The sequence below is a fragment of the Nicotiana attenuata genome, unplaced genomic scaffold (genome assembly GCF_001879085.1).
Source record: "Nicotiana attenuata strain UT unplaced genomic scaffold, NIATTr2, whole genome shotgun sequence".
Taxonomy (NCBI): Eukaryota; Viridiplantae; Streptophyta; class Magnoliopsida; order Solanales; family Solanaceae; genus Nicotiana; species Nicotiana attenuata.
In genome coordinates, this window is record NW_017670822.1 from 358,475 (window position 1) to 371,131 (window position 12,657).

Sequence of the window (12,657 nt, forward strand, 5' to 3'; positions counted from 1 at the left end):
AGTAAGAAATAACTCCGGGGTAAAAAACAAACTTAAATCCCCAAGTATCCTCATACTTTCCAACACCAAAATCACATGGTAATTTAAGAAATAGGCCAACATCATGAATCACCATATAGAGAATATCAAAATACTCAAAGTTACGAGTCTCTACCTTAATGGCCTTAGATAAATACAAGATAAGCATAAGCCAAATGTACATACCATTCTTGCTTTCGGGCAAAAGAAAAAGCTCTTGACAAATAATATGCCAAAGTGTTAGTTCAAGAATTTCCTTACCCTTAGCAAATTTTTCTTGTTTAACCTTCCCAAAATAATCAATAAAGTTAGGTTCTTTTTGCTTACAATGATCAATGAAACCACCAAAAGAAACATTCTTACCTTTTCTCATAGAAGCATTAGCAAAATCTAATGAGAATGTTCTTTCAAAAGTAGGAATAAGATAAGTAAAGCAATTAATTCTAGTGGTAGCATAAAAAACGTTACTTTCCTTTTTACTCTCAACTAAACCACCACATTCAAATTTGCCCATTTCATCATAAAAATTAAATATTTCTTCCAAAGGAATGGAAATAAAATCATTAAATTCATCAACACATTCTTCTTGACTCGTTTCTTCATAAAGTTCAAAACTTTCTACCAACAAAGTTAAAGTGGAGTCAAAAAGAATCATCACATGCATCATCCCATAAAGGTGGGCTATCATAAGACTCAACATCATAACTAGCTAAAGAGTCATTAAACAAAGAACTAGAATCATCCAATAATTCGCAAGAACTCTTAGTTAGTTGCAAGCCACAATTATTTTTCTCATCACAAGATAAAGAAATATCAAACTCATCAATATCATAGCTATCAAAGTATCACCACAATCAACTAAAGTATCAATAGTAGAAGGATAAGCTATTTTACCTTGAAGCACTTCTAAAGTATTCTCTTTACCTTGAACATGCTCAATGAATTCCATAAGTTCTCTTGAAAAGATAGAATGGTCTTCTTTCAAGCTCTTCAAAGTAGGTTGAATGTCACTTGATGGATCCTCTCCAAAAGTCCCTACACAAGATACAAAACAACTAGAGAAAGAAGAAAGATTAGTAGCATTAGAGTAAGAAAAATCCTGGCTCTCTTTTTGTTTTTCCTCTTTCTTTTCTCTCATTTTCTTGTCAAGCTCTTCACTCTTTTCTTGTGACAACTCACTCACTTCACTCCATACTTCCTCTCTTTTTTCCACTCTAGAGTTGTCACTTTTCTCTCCCTCACTTCTCTCTTTTTTTTGTCTCTCATCCTTACTCTTTCTCTTTGCATTTTTCAAGGATGTTCTCAAACTTATTTGCTCTTTCAAGACTTAACTTTGCTCCAATGGTTCAAGTGTCACCAACTTGCCTTTCCACTTAACAGAATAGTGATTCTTCCTTCGTTGATGCAAAACATCTCTATCAGACAACCAAGGTCGCCCAAGGATGATATGGCAAGCATGTAATGGCACAACCCCACAAATTACTTCATCCTTGTAATCCCCAATCATGAAAGGAATATTCACTACTTTGTTCACTTTAAGTTTGCCACAAGCATTTAACTATTGCAACTTACAAGGTCTAGGATGATTGAAAGTTTCCAACTTTAACTCTTTCACTAAGGTAGCACTCACCAAATTGTCATAACTTGCTCCATCAACTACCAAAGTGCACATCCTATCCAAAATCAAACATATAGTGTAAAAAATATTATGCCTTTGCGTATTTTTTTACTTCTTCCTCCATAGAAGTAGACAAAGCCTATCTTACCACCATATCTTCATTCCTCCTATATTATCCATTAGAAACTTGTTGGATGTTGTCCAACTCATTCAATGTGGACTCGTGATCATGTTGAAATAGCAGGTTGTTAATCATTCGAGGCTCTTGAGGTGGTATGGGTGATGGAGGAGGGAGATTGTCCCTCCTTTGTGGTGCTTGAGGCATATGTTGTCGAGGTAGAGTTAGTGGTGGTCTAGGTTGTGGTGAAGGTTGATAAGGTAGTAGTTGATGTATTTTTGGTGGTTGAAGTGTGGTTGGAGGTTGTAGTTGGTGTTGGTAGTGGGGTTGTGGATAAGTGTAAGGTGCATCGTAACAAGCATCAAAAGGCACAATTGGGCTTGGCATAGTATAAGCATCACAAACTCCACTTGGACTAGGAGAAGGACTTGTGAATTGTTTTTCACTCCAAACTCCATATCCAATATCTTGCCTTGCCACCAACTTATCCTCAAGGTATTTAGGAATGAAAGTATGCCCACTTCCATTTATATCAATGATCACGCCGAACTATGCCTTATAAAAAGGACAATGCGGTCGTTGCAAATATAATCCGGTTTACAAGTCCGGAGTTGAATGCCACAGAGAACTAAGGTTTAGCTACATCTATTCACTATCACCAAGAAGACAAGCTTGAACAATTCCTAACTTATAGATATTAAGATTCTTGTATTTAACTACTTAACTAACAAATTAAAATAGTGAATTAACAACTAAAGATATTTTGGGTTAGAGAAAAGATTAAGGAGGTCTAGAGTTATGATTTCCCCAATTTTCGGAATCCTTCCCGCTATGTCTTCTATAATTTCGCCTAAGTATTCTCTACCGATCATGAGCACTCATATTACCGTAAATCTCTCCCGAGTAATTACGACAATTTAATAGACGCACTCTCCCGAGCTACGCTAGCTGGCTTTTAATACAGCTCACTTCAGATCGCACCCAAGGCTTCGTTATCCCTAATCCCGCCTTTAAACCCTCGGTTATTGATCCCTCATATACTCTGGGAGTGGTGTTGTTCAACAATTACCTAAATATGCACTCTCTCCTGAGTTATGCATACTAAATAGGCACAGCTAATTGAGAGCTCTTCAATCAACCAGAATATAAACGTAGTTGAACAAATAGAGAAAAGCTATGGCTCAATTATATAAAAACATAACAAGAATTTATCCTACAAAAGGTTCTATCAAAACTCTAGATAACAAATTAGCTATTCATAATAGTATGTAAAACTACAATACTAAAAGTCATAACCAACAATGAAAAATAGGAAGAGGAAGGAAAAAACTCGTAGAAAAATTCTCCGCCTTGCTCCCAATGTGTTCTTGCCTCCAAGGGTGTTGTCTAACCCCTAAAGTAGTGTCTCTCCGCCTCCTTAGGTCTAATTTGTGTCCAAAATATGTCCCCTTCTTGTTCTTGGCCGGCCTCCTTTGTTTAATATAGGGTTTAGGACTTAAAATCCCATGTTTTGCACTTTAGTCCCTGAAATTTTCGCTTCCTGCCGCGGTCGCGGTGGAACCGCGGCCAAACATGCCCTCTGATTCTTCAGTTGTCCGCGAGTACACTCTGCCGCGGTTGCGGCAAAACCGTGGTTTTTCACCCTGTTCCGTTTGGAATTTGGAAAAACGTAAAACATAAAAGTTGTAGATCTTTGAATTAGCTTTCGAACCATATATTGTGGAGCCCAAATTGAGTTCTGAGCAAAAAGTTATGTCTATTTTACTAGACAGTGCGCAATATGCCTCCTCAAGTCTTCGTTCGTACTTAATTATCAAATTTGACCTCCGAACACGATCCCGACTTAATTCCTTGAGCTTTTACTCAGACTTCAAAGCTTCAAATCACTTAAATTCATTCCATAACATATATATAGCTCGGAATCACACCTACAAGGCATAAAACACACAATTAGTGCAAAACACTAGCGATTAAAGCGCAAACTCAATTAAAGTGCAGTAAATTCGAGTGTAATAAGCAACTAAAATATGCAATTATAGCCTATCATCAACACCCCACACTTAAACCATTGCTCGTCCTTGAGCAATCAAACTACACTTTTTTTTATAGACACGACCTTTTTAAACAATTCTCCTAACTCATCACACCAAGAGTATTTAAAATAGACTAAGCACAAAAGCGTAACATCTTCACCTCAAGATTTGACTCACAAGTACCACACGTTATTCACAACTCACCCACTTACTCTAATATAGAGGTGACTGACATTACCTTTCCTTCATGAATCAAGTGCCCTCACACAACAAAAGAGAGTAGTTCCACACAATAAAATTTAAGAACACTTAGGAACTCAAGATAGAAAGAATTCACTCACTCTCAGAAATAACATTCATATGCCACAAAACATGCACCATAAGCTTGCCCGTAGTGTACTATTCCACTAATCGAGCTCATTCAATCTTGGATCAGTTAGGACTTTATTTGGTTGTAATGTAGGCTACGGGACGGGTAGGATTCATTTAGATATAAGAGTGAATACACCTCCCTAAGCACTTTAATACATACATTTTAACATTTAAACCCCATACTTATGTCAAACCAAAACTCCACCTTCACATCAATTTATATTACCCCATACTTCTTTAAGCACTTACGTCAAGAGCCACCACTTATCAAGATTTTTTTTTTCAACAATCCAACTATATTTTTTTTTTCAATTCAAGTGGCTCTTCCTTTTTCAAAACAGTGCATCTTTCTCCTTATTTCATTAGTTCCACTCAAAAGCCAAACCAACCACCCCACACTTTAACTTTTATAAAGTTCATAAACAATTCAAGTGCTCATGAAAGGTTTCAATGGTTCAAATAGATGGTTAATTCGAACAAATGGGTAAGGCTTGTAATGTGGTTGCCAAAGAAACAGGATTACAGGCTCGAAGGGGTTAACTACGATACATAATAATTAGGCGGGTAAAATATACATATCCGGCTCAACAAAGAAATGCCTATATCACTTCCTAGACTGAATAAAACTACTATTTCGCTTTGCAAACACACGGGGCAAGTTCTAGGCATCAAATGCAATGCCCAGAATATTACAAAACCTTACACACACATGGCACATAACTCACTCAGGATTGGATTCATCAAGACACCCTAGTCAGAGCAGTTAAGCAAATTTAAAATCATACAATTTAAGGTACTTATACAAGAGTCAAAAACTGAGCCTAAGCGTTACAGCCAAAGTACGCACTATTCTCAAGGCATAATAAAGTCAAGAGATATTGCTTCATTTCAAAACAATACACAATGGCTTCTATTCCCAAAAAAAAACTAACTACACCCGGTTCAAATAAAACCCTTGAAAAAGAACCGTGGTTTAAAGGAAAACCAAGGGGTAATTGCTACACTACCTAACAAAACAAAAAATCCTTTTAGGTATTTTCTTTAGACTTACTTCCCTCAAGAAAACTGTCTAGAAGATCCGTCATCAGGAACAGTCCAATCTTTAAAAAAAAAAAACACAGCTAAAGTAGCATGAAAAATCACCCAGACAATCTCCTCACCCCACACTTAAAATTGTGCATTGTCCCCAATGCACATCCATACATACAAGAGGGTAAAAGAAACTCCCTGGTAGGCCAAAGGCCGAAGCACTAGCAGTTCATGGGGTACTCAGACTTCTCCCAAGCTTGGTCCTTCGTGTGGGTACCTCACACTTAGTTCCAACCATTTGGTTTGCTGATGCATCCTTCCAATACCTTTGCTTTCCATGCTCCTAGAAAATAAAAAAATTGACACTACAAAAATAATACAATTAAAAAAAAAAAAAAAATAAATAAAAGAAAGCAATAAAGCTGGGTTGCCTCCCAACAAGCGCTTGATTTAACGTCGCGGCACGACGTGAATCACTTTCTGCCTCCACTTTGAACTTATGAATCGGACCCCAAGTTTTGATTCTGCTCTATGATCATGCTCCTGGGGTGGTGGAACGAATCTGACTGGCCCAATAAAATAATGTAGTATTCTGCACTTCTTGGCCTTTATATGAGGTGTGTAATCCCGACTTTCTGGCAAGAAGAATTCCAGAATGTAAGCACTTTGTTCCTCATTCCTTGACTCCTCAAATGGCTCGGACGACTCTATTTCCATATCATCATCTAAACACAATGTGGAAAAATGCTTGGAGTGAGGACCAATGCGCTCAACTACATGAACATTGGGACTATCTACATTCTCAACACTAATGACAATAGAGTCAACTAAATATGTATCCTCAATATCCTTGGTTGACTCTAGTATCTCTTCTACAACATCGACATCCTCAAAATCTAGTGTGATTGATTGTTGGTGTTCTACTCTAGCCTCCTCCTCTAGCTCATCAATTTCTGTATCTAATTCACGCTCTTCTTGGATACTATTCACAATATTGGCTTGTTGAGCATTAAAAACTTCAACCAGTTGACTCATGTGAACTTTCAAGTTGTGAATAGTTTCCTCCTGCCTTTCTATCCGCAGTAGTAATTTACTCTGTTGTTCCAAAATGCACTTTAACATATCTTCGAGCTTCTTTAGGTCAGCTTCCCTAGGTTCTTTGTTCCTATTAACTTCACCAGAAAAAGAAGAACCATCAAAGTAAGGGGTTGGGGGAAGGTAAGAAATATAAGCACAACCGTGAAAGTGACCATCTTGACCACCACACATATCACACACATTCCACACATAAGATTGAGTTGGTGCACAAAACTCGCTCTCAGGAATATTTTGATAATTTTGCCCTGGGTGGTTTCCTTCACAATATGCATAAGGAGGATCAAAAGTAGAATTACCAACAACAAAATTCTCATAATTCCATGATGTCATGTTTCTCAAATAAACAAATAAAACTAAAAAAAAAAAAATAAAAAAAATCAAATAATAAAATAAAAGTTCAAACTTGAAACCTAGCAATATGTACACCTACAACTACACCGTTAGTTCCCCGGCAACGGCGCCAAAATTTGATCACGCCCAACTATGCCTTATAAAAAGGACAATGCGGTCGTTGCAAATATAATCCGGTTTACAAGTCCGGAGTCGAATCCCACAGAGAACTAAGGTTTAGCTACAGCTGTTCACTATCACCAAGAAGACAAGCTTGAACAATTCCTAACTTATAGATATTAAGATTCTTGTGTTTAACTACTTAACTAACAAATTAAAATAGTAAATTAACAACTAACGATACTGAGGGTTAGATAGAAAAGATTAAGGAGGTCTAGAGTTATGATTTCCCCTATTGTCGGAATCCTTCCCGCTATGTCTTCTATAATTTCGCCTAAGTATTCTCTACCGATCATGAGCACTCTTATTACCGTAAATCTCTCCCGAGTAATTACGACAATTTACTAGACGCGCTCTCCCGAGCTACGCTAGCTGGCTTTTAATACAGCTCACTTCAGATCGCACCCAAGACTTCGTTATCCCTAATCCCACCTTTAAACCCTCGGTTATTGATCCCTCATATACTTTGGGAGTGGTGTTGTTCAACAATTACCTAAATATGCACTCTCTCCCGAGTTATGCATACTAAATAGGCACAGCTAATTGAGAGCTCTTCAACCAACCACAATATAAACGTAGTTGAACAAATAGAGAAAAGCTATGGCTCAATTATATAAAAACATAACAAGAATTTATCCTACAAAAGGTTCTATCAAAACTCTAGATAATAAATTAGCTATTCATAATAGTATGTAAAACTACAATACTAAAAGTCATAACCAACAATGAAAAATAGGAAGAGGAAGGAAAAAACTCGTAGAAGAATTCTCCGCCTTGCTCCCAATGTGTTCTTGCCTCCAAGGGTGTTGTCTAACCTAAAGTAGTGTCTCTCCGCCTCCTTAGGTCTAATTTGTGTCCAAAATATGTCCTCTTCTTGTTCTTGGCCGGCCTCCTTTGTTTAATATAGGGTTTAGGACTTAAAATCCCATGTTTTGCACTTTAGTCTCTGAAATTTTCGCTTCCTGCCGCGGTTTTGCCACGGGCGCGGTGGAACCGCGGCCAAACATGCCCTCTGATTCTTCAGTTGTCCGCGACCATCTTCTACCGCGGTTCTGTCGCGGTCGCGGCAAAACCGCGGTTTTTCACCCTGTTTCATTTGGAATTTGTAAAAACATAAAACATGAAAGTTGTATCCCTTTGAGTTAGCTTTCCAACCATATATTGTGGAGCCCAAATGGAGTTCTGAGCAAAAAGTTATGTCTATTTTACTAGACAGTGCGCAATATGCCTCCTCAAGTCTTCGTTCGTACTTAATTATCAAATTTGACCTCCGAACACGATCCCGGCTTAATTCCTTGAGCTTTTACTCAGACTTCAAAGCTTCAAATCACTTAAATTCATTCCATAACATATATATAGCTCGGAATCACACCTACAAGGCATAAAACACACAATTAGTGCAAAACACTAGCGATTAAAGCGCAAACTCAATTAAAGTGCAGTAAATTCGAGTGTAATAAGCGACTAAAATATGCAATTATAGCCTATCATCACTAAACCTGCATCCAATTCCCCTTGAGTGATTTGCAAGGAGAAAGAGGGCCCATCGAAATTGAGAATTTTAGTGGGTATACCTCTAGTAATCAACTTGCGAGGTGTATTCTCAGACATTGTGAGAATATGCTTGGGTACTGTTGATTAGAGAAAATTTGGTGAATAGAGATGTTGAGAATAAGCAAAAAATAGCGAAAATCAAAAAATTAAATACTTACCACACTAATTATAGAAACAAATGAGTAAAATTTAGAGGAGATTAGGGTTTACCCGAGATTGGGGAAGGAGGAAGCAGCGGTGTGGGTGAGGAGGATTCTCTGATTTTGAGCGTGCTTACAGGGAATTGGAAAGAAAAATAGATTGTATCAATATAGAGAGAGAGGGTGAACGTGTATTGAGAAGTTGTATGAAAAACGGTAACTATGAGAGAGAAAAATCTTAGAATGGAGAGAGGAAAATAAAACATAGCATGTATAGTTGCTTAAGTGTAGGAGATAACCAAAATTAGAAATTTTGCTATAAACCATATAAGGTATCTATAGAATATAATTTATTTAAATGGTATTTATTTTAAATAAATAGGGAAGTAACGTTTGCTATAGGAGGTAAAAATCTCATTTATTAACTCAAACCATTTTAACCCGTTCAAAATCAGCCAACTCGTCCATTTGACATCCCTAATATTTAAACTCTTTCTGAATAACGGCATGTTTATATTGGTATCTTATATATTTTTAATTGCATCCTAACTACTCAATACAAAAATACTTCAAAGACCACTTGTAAAATTAGGGTAAGCTTCGTCCGACATCACTATTGACTTTTAATATAGAACGCCAGTCAAAAACAATATCCTTAATTAGAAACAATATATAAGCAGGAAAACATTAATTCGAATTTTGAAACGTTTGGAAGTGGTCTACGCGTTATTTTTCTAATTATTGAACGAATTTTCAGACTATTTTTAACCCGGTCATATAAAATTTCTCAACGCTTAATTTTTAAATAAATTTTTGTATGATACTCCCTCCGCCCCAATATATTAGCACTATTTTCTTATTACTCCGTTTTTAAATGATTGATCCTATTTTATATTTAAAAATAATTAACTTTAAACTCTTATTTTATCTTTAATGAGAAATTTTCATAGCTTTTAGAATCGTAAGTGTAAAAGACTTTATTGCCATACAAATATTAAGTGTTGAGTTTTTGTAAAAACGTGTAATATATAACAGAAAAATATTCTTTTCCTAGTCCTCAAGTTGGACCTTCAGCGAATTCTTCAGACCGTGTCAAAGAAAATTCCTAGCTCCTCTCTAACCAAATTGCCTTTTATTTATTCATAATATAACCAAATTGCGCGCCTTTCTACTTAATGAGAAAATGACCGGTGGCTATTCCAATTATGGACTTTCCGTGTTCAGGCCGCAGTATAAATAGACAAGCATAATTGCTGTTTCTTCATATCCAAACTTTTCTCTTACACCCAAAGAAACACAATAACAAGAACAAAGAACTCTCAAAGAGAATCTTGATATCGTGTCAAGATTTCTAGCTTTTCAAAGTATTTTTTACACTGTCAGTATATATTGTTAAATTCGACTAGATAATATAACAAGCCTTATCTGAATAGAAAAATTATGAAGAACATTATGAAGGTTGTGCTTGTGCTTTCTATCATTATGTTCATCGTCCTAACACCTACAGCTGCTCGTGGTGCTAGCTTTGGCGGGGTTAGTCGCGGAACCAAGGCTAGTAGTGGTTCTGGTGGTGGCGGCAGTAGAACCACAACTACCACATTCATCCCATTAGCTCGTGCTGCGCGAAGAAGCAACAGCTCATCATCATCAACTACTACCTCCTTTGGATGGTCTTCCATGGCTATAGCTTCATTTGTTTATCTTACATTTCTTTAATTAATTTTGAGCACTTGTATATAGTATTTACTTAAAATATCTTGTTAGCTATCCATTAATGTATGTTCTTTATTATTTGGTAAGCAAGTGAGCAGGGCCAGCCGAAGGGTTACGCAAGTAAGGCATATGTCTTAGGCTCCCCATTTTGAGGGGATTCAGTTTTAAAAGAAATATGTTATGTGTTCATTTTTTCTTTAAAAAATGTAAGGATTTAATAGTAAAAGTTTATCATTTTGAAATTGATGTAACTATTGAGGAATGAAATAGTCCTCCCGAATAAAGTAAACATATCTTTATGATTTTCTTAAATTTGTATAATCTTCATTTTGCATTTTTACATTCTGACCACTAAAGCATAATAGTCAATCTAAATATTGATGTCTTAGACTTATATTTAGAATTAAAACTGTTAAGAAAAGTTGTACAAGTAGCAGATAATACTCTAATCGATACACTTAATTATATAAATAGACTTGATTCTTTTTCAAATGACTAACAATTGCCTCAATGAAAAGAAATTCTTCAAAATAAAAATAAATAAAATCTTACATAAGATCAATAATGTCTCAAGAATGATTAAATCGATCATCTATATTATCAATTGAAAAATAATTACTAAAAAAATCGATTATAAAAAATTTGGGTCTCTAATTGTAGATGCGCTTTAGGCCCCCAAGTATGTCGAGTGGCCCCTGCAAGTGAGGGATACACCTGAAACACTTCAAAGTCTCTAGCATGAGATTTACAAAAATAATTCCATGTACTACGTTTGGACTATATTAAACCTTAAAGTATCACGTTTCGGTAAAAATTATAATCCTTAATATGCAAAACTTGGTCATTAAATTTCACTCACTATAATAATAAAATTACAAAACTATTATGCGTATTAAAACAACTAAGCTCTATGTGCTCATAACCAATGACCCAACGGTCAATAAATTCGAGCATCATTTGGATCGAAATAACAAGACGTCTAGGTGAAAGCCAATAAAGCAAACATTGGTAATAATAAATCAGACAACAAAAAATAAAATTATACTAAATGAAAATATTATAATGGGGTTTAATCAATTGACCTACATTTACAGAAAAAATTATTAGTATAACAGAGAGTACAAAAATATGAAAGAAAAATCTCCCCCTCACCAAGACTCTCAAAAAATGGAAGTACTATATTGTGGAATGTGGATGCTCTTGTATTATTGTATGATCCTCAATTTATAAACGTCCACAAACTCCAACAAAAAAGATACTCCCTCTGTTCCAGTTTATGTGAACCTATTTTCTTTTTGGTCCGTTCCAAAAGAATGACTCATTTCTAAATTTGGTAACAATTTATCTTAAACTTACAATTCTACCCTTAATAAGAAGCTTTTATAACCACACAAGCCCCTTTCTGACTTGTTTAGGACCACAAATTCCAAAAGTCTTCATTTTTTCTTAAACTCCGTACCCAGAAACAGAAAGTAAGCGATTTATAGTAAAATCAATTATTATATCTTATCATTCTAAGGGTTCGTTTAGTAGGAGGAATAAGAGACAATTAATTCCAGGCAGAGGCGGATTTGTAGGCATTTATATGGGGCACGTGAACCCATGGTCTTTCCGTCAAAATATGTATTTTATGTACATATTTTTTAAAATTGGTCTAGTATTATCTGCTGGCACCCATGCTCCAAAGAGGCTAAATGGTGCACTTGGTTGAATGTTGAGTTATTTACCTAGAGGATTAGTGATCAAATCCCACTTAATATTTCTTTTTTTCTCCTTTTTTTAGTGGTGCACCCATGTTATTAAAATCCTAGATCCGCCTCTGATTCCAGGATTAAATTTAAAATAGTTTATTCCAAATTTCATTGGAACAAAATTATAGCATAAATTAATCCGTAAATTAGTTATCCCGAAATTGTAGTATGTTTTTTAATCATACGGGAAGGTGAAATAACAATTCCATAATCCCGGATAATTAATTCTGGAATAATTTATTTCCCAACCAAACGAACCAAGGAATTATGTAGTTAACCGTTATTTGAAGTTTTGGCGGGACAACCACAGAATTTTGGCAATAGCTAGTTTGAATGGTTGGATTTTCAGTCCAGAAGTAGGAGCACAATTTTCGCGGAGCCTGTAACTTTCTTCAGTCCTTTGATTTTGAATCTCTAAATTCCAGGTATGAAATTTCTTCGCACTTGTCTCTGTAATTTCATCCCAACATTCACTTTTATATAGTTTTCCTGAGTTTAAAATTGAATATTCTTCGTGGCTTGAAGTCTGAAATTGTGATTTTTATATTGGTTATTTCTGAATCTTTGTTTTGGGGGTGATGTCATTGCCACTTGCTGACGAGAAAGCCCAATTGGCTTTGGGTTTGGGGGGGGGGGGGGGGGGGTTCAGCTCACTATGGTTGTCCAAAGAAAAATGGTTGCCATAAGGTGTTTGCTTAAGTGC